Here is a 14,250-nt window from a genome sequence, read left to right as displayed (position 1 = left end):
TGCTCCTTTTGAATTTTGAACTGTGACTCCTATAGTGAGTATAGGCAAAAGAGTTGCTAAGTAGCTTTTAGTCCTAAGCTCAGTGCTAGCATAGTTATAACTTGTAATGTCTTTCTGACCAGTTGCCTGAACTCCCCTCCAGTTTCTGGTCTGAGAGCTCCTAAAGCTGCTTTAGCTAGTTCACCATTATATTAGGCAAGTTGTTTTTTTTGTTTTTTGTTTTTTTCACTTATAAAATGAGGATAAGAATAGTAATCCTCATGGGGTTCTTGTGAGTTTCAAATAAAAGAAAATATATAAGGTGGTTTGTAAAACTCAATGTGAAATATAAATACTATATATGCTAAATAAATAGTTCACTAAACAAAGAAACCAAAAACATAATAAAAGCTTGGATTAGATAATCTCAAATTTCCTTTCCAGCTCTTAATCTTTGCAGAATGGCTATCCCATTTTTTTATCCTTATGTAATACACCTTTTCCAGTTTGTTGTCACTCAGTGTTTTTCACTCAAACTTCTGTGTTGAGAATACCTTTAAAGACATTAGTTGCAGATAAGAGTCTTCATTCTGTAGATCAATTTTTTAAATCTGAATTATACTTTCCTTTAATAATTCCTTCTAAGTATGAATTTTTCCTTGGTAAATTATCAAAATAACTTCAAAGGTTTAGCAACTCTATGAATCTATAATCCAAATTACAAATAATAAGGAAAATGAAAATCAAAACAACTCTATTTTTATCATAACCAATACATCAACAAGATTAATAAAACATAGAAATAGTCAATGTTGAAATGTTTATGGAAATCTAACTACAATAATGCACTGGCTGTGGGGTTTCTTTTCTACAAAGCAATTGGAATTTTGCAAATGAAGTGATCAAAATATCTATGTCCTTTGAAGGATTTCACTACTACTACTGTTCCTCACAATCTATATAGCATATATGTTCTTATTCATAAGTACAAAGACATAAGTATTTTGCCAACTGTGGTTATTTTTAGTAAATCTGTTTCCAGACACTTACTAGCTATATAACCTTAGGAAAGTAACTTATCTTTTCTTTGCCTCAGTTTCCTCTACTGTGAAATGGGAATAATAATAACACATCATTCCTTAGCGTTGTTGTGAAGATCAAATGAGATAATATTTGTAAAGTGCTTAATACAGTGCTTGGCACATAGCAGACATGATATGTTCATTTTCTTCTGTCTCTCATGTTTAAATCCTGTGGTGTTCTCTTCTTTTTTATATAATATGATCATTCTCTCTCTAGGAGCAGATTTCTTGGGGAGGTTTCTGGAGGCAGTCTTAGTTTCTGTTCAGAGTAATAATCACTTCAAATGCAGCCAGCTGATAAAATCCAAACATTTATTTTCTCCTTCCAAGTCTTGTCTCTTTCCTTGGATCCACTTAGGTTTAATAGAGACCTATCTCTTTCCTTGGTTCTAAGAGATCCCTCCGAATGTCTCCAAATCCAAAGGTTTGTCCTTCAGCCTCCAGCCAGAACCAAGGTGGAAAAAGGAATGAACATGACTTCACCTCCGAGAGTGGGCTTCTGTATCTCACAGAGTGCTATTTGGCCCTGAGAGCTTCTTGCTTATATGCTGTACGCTGAGTACACACCAATCATTATATCTCTGGAAAACCATTATTTGTTGTAGGATTAAATCAATTCTAAACTAGATTTAAACATTGTCTCCTCAATTCCACGTAGTACCTTGTTTCAAGTTCTGGCCCATAACATCTCCTTGTAGATCAGATCAATCATACTGAACCATGCTAAATTAGATAATTTTGTCTCTATCAATTCTAATGAGTTAACACTTTGTAAAGAGTCCAACAAAATTCTTTTACTTCTTATTTACATGTTTTGGTTTTTCTTCTCTTCTTAGTTAAAATGCAGTTTTCTAAAGGGAGCCTTTTCTAAACATTCCTTAATTTTCTTTTTTTTTTTTTTTACTATTAAAAATATCCAATTTGGGGCAGTTAGGTGGTACAGTGGATAGAGTATCAGCCCTGAAATCAGGAGGACCTGATTTCAAATCTGACATCAGACACTTAACACTTTCAACTTCTTAGGCAAATCACTTAACTCCAATTGCCTCAGCAAAAACAAACAAAAATCAAAACAAAAGAAACATAAAAAAATCCAATTTATCCATTTATATTATATATTCCTTAACCTTCATCCCTGAGTGGATACAATCTCAATTAACTAGAGACCTATTGAAGACCTTACCTTAAAAAGGTCAAGGTCTCCCATTTCATCTAGGGCTATTTCGATCTATATCTTGCCACTGGACCCAGAAGGTTCTGGAAGGGAAAGTGAGGCAGGTGACCTTGCACCTCCCTCACTTAAATCCAACCCATTATCTCAGGACATCATTTATCTGATATCATGGCCCAGCTCGAGGATGAAGGACAAACAATAACCTTTGTACTTATCAAAGTATCTGGAACATAGTAGTCGCTTTATACATATTCATTGACTGATGCTGGATGTATACTCAAAAACGTCATTGACAAAAAGAAAACTCCATATTCACTAAAATAGTTATGGCAACATTTTTTTGGTGATAGCAAAAATGAAAATAAAGCAGATATCCATTGATTTTGGATGTGCTAAACAAATTATGATGTATGAACATAATGGAATGTTACTATGCTATAAAAATTGATGGGTTTATTAAATATAGAGAAACTTGGAAAGATTTTCATGAATTGGTGAAAGTGAAGTAAGTATTGCCAGGAAAATGATTTGCACAATAATTACAACTAAGAACCACTACTAACCATGAGTTTAGGAAAGTTATGTGGCATGTTGACAAAGTGCTGAATTTTCAAGTCAAGAAGACCTGAATTCAAATATTCCAGTAAATACTTAGTAGCTTTGTGTCACTGAGTAAATCATTCAGCCTCAGTTTTCTTATTTGTAAAAGGAGGATAATAAGAGGACCTGCCTTACAAAGTTTGTTGTGAAGAACAAATGAGTTATGTAAAATGATTTGTAAACTTTAAAATCTTGTTCAAGTGGCCATTATTCTTGTTGTGGATAGAAAAGAATTGTAACTAAAAGTGTAGAACAAAAACAAGTATTTCTCCTCATTCATTTGCAGAGATAGTGGTCCATGGATTCAGAATAAGGCTTATTATATTAGATTTTATCAACATGGTCAGTTTTGTACTTCTTTATTTAATTGTTATAAAAACAAAAGGATATCAGCATAAATCTATTATTAAAAAAAAAAAAAGATCTCTCCTATAGCATTAGTGGTGAAAGAAATTGCTTCTCCTGGGGCCATTTGCAGTGAGATTCTAAGCATGTTTACTGGCAGAAGATCTGTAACTGTGAATAATAGCTGGCCTTTATATAGCAATTTCTTTAATTTAATAATTTGTACTTTATGATATGATAGATAGCATGGGTATTACTATTTCTTTTTCATTTATGAGAAAATAGTTAAAGAAAAAATAAATAATTTGTCTGTTGTTACACAGCTGTTGTTACAGGTAGAATTTGAACCCAGCTCTTTTAAATTCCAAGCATAATACTCTGCTATGCAAATCTCAATCCAATTGCAAACAATGTTTATAGGTGTTAAGGAAGACAATTGGCTAGAGATAGTAAGGTTATAATAAATTACCTATTTTTCAATGTTATAGCAGTCTCAAAATCTCTGGAATTATTTTAAAATAAACCCACTCAGTAAGGTTTATTAAATTGGCAGAAAAAAAATGCATTCTTTGGGGGCAGGAGGGAAGTCAAGAATTATGTATGCTTTGTCCAATGAGTGATGGATTATTTGTGAGAAACACTTGAAAATATGCTACTTGTCATAATAACCTAGTGGGTACTGAGAAAGCATGCCAGAGACTATATGATTTGCCAGATACAGGACAAAATGCCATATTCTTCAGACATTTCACATTCTCTTAATGGGCAAACAAACTATCATTCTGTTGAATCAAAATTGTCAGACAGAGGTCAGTGTCTGAAATAATTAGATGGGAAATTGGATTAGCTTTAAATCCTAAAGGCCAGATTCACTGTCATTGTATTTGAATGAAGGATTAAACATCAATTTGGAAAAAATACAATATGGTGTCAGTGGATAGCCCATTAACTTTCCATGGAACCAGTTGAAAAAGAGTGTTAGAATGAAATAAAGAAACAGGTGACATTTTAGAGTCCTTCACCTCTGTTGGTCACAGAGAGGAGGCATCAGTACTCAGGGAATAGTGTATGGTTTCAATTAAAATGTCTCAATGCGGGAAAGAGAACTGAAATCTGAAATTTCCAAATGACAGCTTGCTTACAGAGGGCCAGCATTTCTCACGTGCTGCACTTGTATAAGCCAAGAAAAACTAGAACACCACAAAGGGATTTTTCATTCTATCTATAGTGTTCCAAATCAACAATTCCATTCAGGCTCATGGCCATTAAACCAAGAGTTACACAGTATGCCATGACTTTGGCTGACGCCAAATCCTGCCATTACTGAACTCTTGCATGTGTCAAGTCAAGAAATGCTGTGTTTTGCTAGGCTTGGTTTATGGAAGGCAGTTTGGTTAATTTAACTTACTGTATTTTATTGGGGTCATAATATTTTCATTACTTATATGTAGAATATAGTAAAAGCATTAATGTGTGGGAACATCTGAACTGAATTAAGGTACACAGTACAACCCAGAGGTAGCCTATTTTATATTGCCAGCATGTCTCCATTCTTTTAAAAATTGGTTATGAGATGATTCATCTGCATTGCCTCAAACTTCTGAATTCTTGTAAATAAGACTACCAATTACCAAGTGTTTTGATAACTTTTAAATATAACTTAACTGATATCAAATGTTGTTGATTACTTATTTTGCAGAACCTTGGAAAATACCTTGAAACTTTGAGATTATATGTAATAATAATAAAAATAGTTATTTATAAACATTTTATGCTTTTGTTAAAAACAATTTCATAATTTGCTTTGTTTCATCCTTACACAATCTTTGTCAAGGAGAAAAAGATTGCTTACCTCCATTTTACATTTCAGAAAACTGAGCAAAAAAAAAAAAAGTCTGATTCTAGGTTACACCATTAGGTATTAATATAAGAAAGTGTTATTATTTATCTATTTCTTCTAAATATTTACTATTCTGTGGACTTTCAACATAGTATATGTTGATCAGAATGTATTTAATTAAAAAGACACAACAAATAGAAAGTATTTCCTTGCCATAGAGGTTGTTAGTAGTATTATGATGGAGTTTCAATTCATAATAAAAAAGAACACCATTTGGGTCTAGGGTCATTAAATGTCAGATCTAGAAGAGACGTTGGAGAAAATCTTATCCACTGTTCTTCATTTTTCTTTGTATTGAATCTTTAGTATGACTTTTTTTTCATTAATATATCCAACATATGTATATTTATGTATTTCTTAATATACTATTCTATTAATTAGATACGTATCATATATGCAGTACATATAAATTATAATGCATATATAGCTAATTTATACTGTAAAAGATAAAGATAAAATCACATATTTTAAATTGAAATGTTTATTTAATAAAAATTATTTTTTTCATTAAAATGTATAAATGTTTAGTGAGAGCAACATTATTAGAAAATTATTCTTTTAGAAAATGTTTTTAATTCTTTATGATAGTCTACTACAAACTTCAATTTATTTCAATATTTTAATATCTTTTAGCTGAAAAAAAGATAATTTCATAATTATATGTGGATTCAGTGGAAGAGATATTCTATTAAGTTTATTAAATCATGTTACTCATTTTTGATCCCATCTTCATAATTAGTTAATTATAAGCCTTTTTTTCATTTTTATTTTATGTTTTAAAATATCTTCAAATAATGATCTTTGCAGGAAAAATGCAAGTTATATAGGATGACTTTTCTAAATTCAAAAAAGAGAGCTGGGGCAATTCTCATGACAATATTTCTGAACAGACCCCTGCTTTGTGGTAATGGTTAGTCTTTGTCTTTTGTTTGTAAAAATGACTGACCAAATGACTCTGCCTAGTTGATGATACTGCTTCCTACTGCTCCCAAACTTTATACTATAGCTTTTTTTTTTTTTAATAGTTCCTCTTATACTGGCACATTCCTCTAAGGGCAAACAAGAGGACAATGTGGGTGAGCAGCAAGGAGCTTAAATCCTCAGGGTGTTTCTCCTGGAAGCATTTTTCCCTGTCCTGGGATTCCATTTGGTCTGTTCTAGAATTGTTGTTGGCTATGAAGCATACATACATCAATTCATTTTTGAAGATAGGATTCTGGAAGTGTTTGAAGAATTGCTTGTTTCTGTTGCAGATTACCCCACCCCAGGTCCATTATCTTCCTCAGTCTCTTGGTGGTGCAGCATGGAAGCATATATCCCATTCATGAGGTTAAGTGATTGAAAGGGTCCCTTCTCCATAGGAACCAGATTTACTTCATGCTTCGCAACCTAATGTTCCTTTGGCTTGTGGGCAATGTATGGAGTTATTTTTAGGGGATATGTAAAGTATGTGCTGCTTCTGCAGCAAGAACAGGAGGAAAGCAGGGGCCCCCTCCTTCAATGAGTAAGAGAAAAGGCAGGTGTGTCTATATCATATAAAACATTCTTTATTTTAATCCTGGAGGAGTGAAAAAGAACTCTTATTTTCGCAAAAAAAAAAAAAATCACTAGTGGTTAGCCAGTGTCTGAATCAACAATTGTGCAGTATTTTACAAACTTAGCACCTTTCAAATTTAGGGTTTTTTTTTCACTTATAATGAAATATCCACATGAAACATGAATTTCATTTTAGAACATAAATAAGGTAGAAATAAAGAAATATTTAAGCCCCAGAGGCAAATTAATGTGAGGAGAGAAAATGAAATGAATTTTAAAATGTCCATGATCGCAGAGTAAAACTATATTTTAAAGTACTCAATCAGAATTTCTGTTTTCGTAAATCAGTACCGAATTTCTCTTTACATATTTTATTACACTACATTTAAATCTATCTTTTGACTTACTTCTTCCCTACTCAGTTTAATTAGTTACTGTGATATTTATGGGGGAACATTATCAATTCAATACTAGTAATTGCATAATCTATAAAATAATATGACATGTTTTTAGGACCATAAAATTAATTGATGTAAAAAGAAAACCATTTGTGTGGTTTAGTGTATGTTTGTTAATCTAAAAGAAACCATCCTGCTTCCCTTTGGAAAAACATCCTTTTGTGGTGGGAATCAAAGAACATTGATTTGTTTTTCCCCATGAAAATTGTTGTTTTGAAAAGATAAATGACCCAGCTGAGAGAAGAAGCCACACTTGGATTATACTAACATCATCTATGAAAAGGATGTGTGTGTGTGTGTGTGTGTGTGTGTGTGTGTGTAAGAGAGAGAGAGAGAGAGAGAGAGAGAGAGAGAGAGAGAGAGAGAGAGATTAACATGGTTTTGTTTAAATAGAAGAAAAATATGCCAAGAATACTTTTTTCTACCTCTGAGAAAACATGCCTTTCCCCATCCCTAATTGGGTGGCTTACCTTATTTTAAAAATAAATATCATAAAAAATAATATTGCTCTGTAATTTAATAGTCAGTGAACAATATCTAGCATACTCAGAGAGAGTAATTCAACTCTAATCAAACTGCTTGTTGAAAGAGGAAAAGACACTAATTTGCTTTCTCTTTATTAAATTTTTTAATTTGATGTATATATAGATATGCATGTACATATACACACAAAAAAATTCATCTGTGTGTATATCTTTACATAAAAACATAGATGTAGATTTAGATTTGGGAAGTTATGTAATTCAGCCCAATAGTTAGTTTTACAGAACTACAAATAAGGATCCAAAAATTTGTGACTTGCCCAAGATCATACAACATATGTGACATTTTTTTGCATTGAATTATTGGGGTTCTATATTTAAATTTCAGTATCTTTCTATAGTTTTAGTAAGACTGTGATCTTTTCTCATTCTCAATTATATTTCATTCATTTTCACTCAACAAATATTTATTTTTATAATAGCTTTTAACTTTTCTAAATACATTATGTTTCAAAATTTTCTCCCTTCTTCTCCTTAGTTCCCTTCCCTAGACAGCAAGCAATCTGCTATAGTTTAAACATAGAGGTTAAACATGTGCAATTCTTCTAAATGTATTTTCATACTTGTCATGCTATGTGTTATATCAAAAGGAAAAAAGAAAACACAAAAGAAAAAAACAAGTAGACAAAAAAAACAAAAACAACAAAAGTGAAAATACTATGCTTTGATACACATTCAGTCTTCATAGATTTCTCTCTGGATTCAGATGGCATTGTTCATCATAAATATATTGGAACTGCCTTGAGTCACTACATTGTTGAAAAGAGTCCAGCTCTATCATAGAATCATAGTGTTGCTGTGTATAATATTCTCTTGGTTCTTCTCATTTCATTTAGCATCAGTTCATGTAAGTCTCTCCAGGCTTTTATTATTATTTTTTTTTTTGAAATCAGCCTGCTCATCATTTCTTATAGAACAATAATACTCCATTACATTTATATATCATAATTTATTCAACTATTCCCCAACTGATGAGCATCCATTCAATTCCCTTTTTTTAAATTGTATTTCCCAAAGTCGTCTGGAACTTTTGTTTTTATTTTTTAAATCTTTTTATTTTCAAAACATATCCATAGATAATCTTCAACATTGATCTTTTCAAAACCTTATGTTCCAAATTTTTTTCTCTCTCTCTTCTCCCCACATCTTTCACTAGACTACAAGTAATCCAATATATGTTAAGCATGTGTAATTCTTCTATGCATATTTCCATAATTATGATTCACAGGAAAAATCAGATCTAAAAGGAAAAAAGTGAGAAAGAAAACAAAATGCTATGTTGTGATTTACACCCACTATCCTGTTCTCTCTCTGTATGCAGATGGATCTCATCATCACAAGACCATTGGAAGTGGCCTGATTCACTTCACTGTTGAAAAGAGCCATGTCCATCAGCATTGATCATTGTATAATCTTGTTGTTACTGTGTACAATGTTCTCCTAGTTTTACTCACTTCATTCAGCATCAGTTCATCAGTTCATCTAAGTTTCTCCAGACCTCTCTGAAATCATTCTGTTGATTCTTATAGAGCAATATTATTCCATGACATTTTATACCATGTCTTATTCAGCTAGTCGCCAACTGATGGGCATCCACTCAGTTTCCAGTTCTTTGCCACTACAAAAAAGACTGCTACAAACATTTTTTTGCACATGTGGGTCCTTTTCCTTTATTATGATCTCTTTGGGATATAAGACCAGTAGAGACACTGCTGGATCAAAAGGTATGCACAGTTTGATAGTCCTTTGGGTATAGTTCCAGATTGTTTTGAAAAATTGAATTGATTCACAACTCTACCAACAATGTATTATGTGCCAGTTTTCTCACATCCCCTCCAATATTCATCATTATCTTTTCCTGTCATCTTAGCTAATCTGAAAGGTGTGTAGTTGTACCTCAAAGTTGTCTTAATTTGGATTTCTCCAATCAATAGTGATTTAGAGCATTTTATCATATGACTGGAAATGAGTTTAATTTCTTCATCTTAAAATTGTTCATGCACTCAGTTTCCATCAACAAATTTTATTAAGCCTTTGTTATTTGCATGTCATTATAGTAGGTGGTAGCAACTTAAAAAATGAAGAATGACTCAATTCCTGTTCTCAAGGAACTTATAGGCTACAGGGGACAGAGGACAGAGGAAAAGGAAGAATGTGATAGGGGAAGCAGGGTTCTAGAAAAATTGTCATGAAGAAAAATTAAAGAGAGATCAGTTTTTCCTGGAGCAGAGGAGTCAGGGAAGACTTTATGAAGGAAAAAGACAAATGAGTCAGATCTTAAAGGAAAACAAGGCTTTAAATAGTGATGAATATGGTAGATATAAAAAAATTAATTCCAGAAGTTTTATTCAGGAAGGGGGGAGGATTAGGATGATAGAAGAAACATGATATTGTGGCCATAGAAGATAATTTTTTGATAGGGACTATAATACTGTAGTCTTGTAAGATTTAATTGAAGCTTTTTAATTAATTTTAATTAATTTATTTTAATATACATTGCTTTATGAGTCATGTTGCAAGAGGAAAAAATCAAAACAAAAAGGCAAAACCATGGAAGAGGAAAAAAAAAACAGAAAAAAAGAAGTGAACATAGCATGTGTTGATTTATATTCATTCTCCACAGTTCTTTTTTTCTGAATGCAGATGGCATTTTCTGTCCAAAATCTAAAGGAACTGCTTTGGATCACCGAACCACTAAGAAGAACCAAGTCTTTCATAGTTGATCTTCACACATTCTTGCTGTTATTGTATACAATGGTTCTGCTTGTTTTGCTCAGCATCAGTTCATGTATATTTTTCAGGCTTTTCTAAAATCAGTTTGTTCATCATTTTTATAGAACAATAATTTTCCATTATCTTCATATACCAGTTTTTCAGCCATTCCTCAATTGATGGGCATCTACTCATTTTCCAATTCTTTGTTACCCCCAAAAGATCTGCTATAGCATTTTTTCTACATGTGGATCTTTTATTCCCCTTTATAGTTTCCTTGGGATACAGACCCAGTAAAACTGCACAGTTTTATAGCCTTTTGCCCTTACAAAGTGTTAAGTCACTTATCTAATTTAGCATGGTACTTAGCAAGTTCTCTAGCTCACTAATGTATTTAAGTACTCATTGGAGTTCACACTTTTGGGAAATTTACAAGTCAGGATTCAGTATGAGATTCATAAGTTACACCTCCCACAATCCCACTCCTGGAGGAGGAGTAAACCTTTGAGTTCACACCTCTAAAAGATCATATAAAAAGATGAGCCTCAGTCAGGAGTCAGTGGAACTGGAGATTCAGAGAGAGCTGGAGGCTGAAGCTGGTAGAGGCAAAGGACTAGCAACAAGAGCTCTCAGAATCAAAGAAAGCTAACTGGGCAATTTTTTTTTAACTTTTTTTATTATAGCTTTTTTATTGACAAAACATATGCATGGGTAATTTTTCATCATTGACCCTTGCAAAAAACTTTTTTTTCATTATTATTATCCCAATTTTATTTTATTTTTTATTTTATTTTATTTTTTATTTTATTTTATTTTATAATAACTTTATATCGACAGAATCCATGCCAGGGTAATTTTTTTTTTACAACATTATCCCTTGCACTCACTTCTGTTCCGATTTTTCCCCTCCCTCCCTCCACCCCCTCCCCTAGATGGCAAGCAGTCCTATATATGTTAAATATGTTGCAGTATATCCTAGATACAATATATGTGTGCAGAACCGAGCAGTTCTCTTGTTGCACAGGGAGAATTGGATTCAGAAGGTAAAAAAACAACTTGGAAAGAAAAACAAAAATGCAAATAGTTCACATTCGTTTCCCAGTGTTCTTTCTTTGGGTGTAGCTGCTTCTGTTCATCATTTATCAATTGAAATTGAGTCTTTGTCAAAGAAATCCACTTCCATCAGAATACATCCTCATACAATATCGATATCGAAATGTAAAGTGATCTCCTGGTTCTGCTCATTTCACTTAGCATCAGTTCATGTAAGTCTTTCCAAGCCTCTCTGTATTCATCCTGCTGGTCATTCCTTAAAGAACAATAATATTCCATAACATTCATATACCACAATTTACCCAGCCATTCTCCAATTGATGGGCATCCATTCATTTTCCAGTTTCTAGCCACTACAAACAGGGCTGCCACAAACATTTTAGCACATACAGATCCCTTTCCCTTCTTTAGTATTTCTTTGGGATATAAGCCCAATAGAAACACTGCTGGATCAAAGGGTATGCACAATTTGATAACTTTTTGGGCATAATTCCAGATTGCTCTCCAGAATGGTTGGATTCATTCACAACTCCACCAACAATGCATCAGTGTCCCAGTTTTCCCGCATCCCCTCCAACATTCATCATTATTTTTTCCTGTCATCTTAGCCAATCTGACAGGTGTGTAGTGATATCTCAGAGTTGTCTTAATTTGCATTTCTCTGATCAATAATGATTTGGAACACTCTTTCATATGAGTGGTAATAGTTTCAATTTCATCATCTGAAAATTGTCTTTTCATATCCTTTGACCATTTATCAATTGGAGAATGGCTTGATTTCTTATAAATTAGAGTCAGTTCTCTATATATTTTGGAAATGAGGCCTTTATCAGAACCTTTAACTGTGAAGATGTTTTCCCACTAACTGGGCAATTTTGAAAGAGACAATGAAGAATATGAAATTTTAACAGCTGGCTGCATTTGAGATGATTATTACTTGGAACTGAAACTAAGGCTGCCTCCAGATGCTCCCCCCACCAAGAAATCTGCTCCCAGAGAACTATTATATTTTAGAGAAAAGAAGAAGAGAAAAGATAGAAGACATCGGTATAAAGAGATGTTCTAGACTAAACACTTTATAGAGAATATAAGTGTTGTCAGAGGTTCTTATGGCACAGTCTTGGTTTAATTTGGGACATTTCTCAAATCTCTCTCGTCTCCTCTCTACAAAATCAGAGAAATCATTATCTGATACTATCTTGTTAAAATACTCTCTGGTCTTAAAATTCCCTTTGGGAGCATGCAGTTTATAAACTTTAAGCAGTATAGTTTATTGAAAGATCAAAGAAGGAGGATTCTGAGAAGGCAGAATAGGTCAGAAAATTTCAAACTCTCAAAAATTTCCCCCATAAACAGAATAAATTTGCTCTTCTGGGTAAACAGAGACTAATGAAAAACAAAGAAAATTTGGGACTCAACACGAATCCTCCTGGAACACCTCAAGAAAATCTGAAAAAAAGACCTCAAGATGGGATTAATCAGTGTGAATTCCAAACACTAGGACCCCTGGGACTAGCTGGATTTGTCTGGAACCTCAATAGGAATTGCTAGAACTTTCACCTCTGGGACAATGTGGAGAGTCAGGAGTCTGAGTCAGAGAATATTGAAGGAAGCTCTACTGATTAGAAACACCAAGTCCAGCTGTATTGCTGAGACACTGATGCGAGCAAAAAGAAACCAGCATACCCTGCTAAGTGCAGAAGCAGTGTGGCAGGGATGATCCTGGCTGTGGGCACTTGCAGGAAAAAGGAGCTTTTGCTTTAGGGTTCCAGGTTAGAGGGGAGATCTGAAGTGAGACTAGATACACCATTCACCAACCCTAAGATTAGAGTAGCTAATAATTCTTATTTAAAAAAAAATGAAAAAACAAAGAAGCACCCAATTATAAAAATATAATTTTATGCAAGTAGGCCTCTAGAGATATGAAATTTCCCCTTATTACCACTTTGGCTGCATCCCACACATTTTGGTATGATGTCTCATTATTGTTGTTTTGTTGGGTGAAGTTATTAATTATGTCTATGATTTGCTGTTTTACCCAATCATTCTTTAGAGTAAAGTAAAATAGTGAACTTTTTCTATTCCAAAGAGTAATGTTAAATGGCTACCTGGTCATAAAGAATTTATAGAAAAACACAAAAAAGAAAGTAAAAATCAAGTCTGAGAGATCTAGGAAAAACTAAAACTAAACCAAAATAAAAATCATCCAAGAAAAACAAGATTATTAAAAAAAAAAAAGGAAACCACCTAGAAAAAGAGATAGAGTCTTAGAGAAGAAAATAATTCTTTGAAAATTAGAATTGGAAAAGGTAGCATAGATAATGAAGCAATATCAATATTAAATATATATGCACCAAGTGGTGTAGCATCTAAATTCTTAAAAGAGAAATTAAGAGAGCTGCAAGAAGAAATAGACAGCAAAACTATAATAGTGGGAGATCTCAACATCGCACTCTCAGAATTAGATAAATCAAACCACAAAATAAATAAGAAAGAAGTCAAAGAGGTAAATAGAATACTAGAAAAGTTAGATATGATAGATCTCTGGAGAAAATGAAATGGAGACAGAAAGGAATGCACTTTCTTCTCAGCACTTCATGGAACCTATACAAAAATTGACCATATATTAGGACATTAAAAACCTCAAACTCAAATGCAGTAAGGCAGAAATAGTAAATTCATTCTTTTCAGACCACGATGCAGTGAAAATTACATTCAACAAAAAGTTAGGGGAAAGTAGACCCAGAAATAATTGGAAACTAAATAATCTCATACTAAAGAATGATTGGGTGAAGCAGCAAATCATAGACATAATTAATAACTTCACCCAAGAAAACAACAATTATGAGATATCATACCAAAATGTGTG

The sequence above is a fragment of the Antechinus flavipes genome, chromosome 2 (genome assembly GCF_016432865.1).
Source record: "Antechinus flavipes isolate AdamAnt ecotype Samford, QLD, Australia chromosome 2, AdamAnt_v2, whole genome shotgun sequence".
In the NCBI taxonomy this organism is placed as follows: Eukaryota; Metazoa; Chordata; class Mammalia; order Dasyuromorphia; family Dasyuridae; genus Antechinus; species Antechinus flavipes.
Note: the sequence above shows the minus strand (reverse complement) of the source record.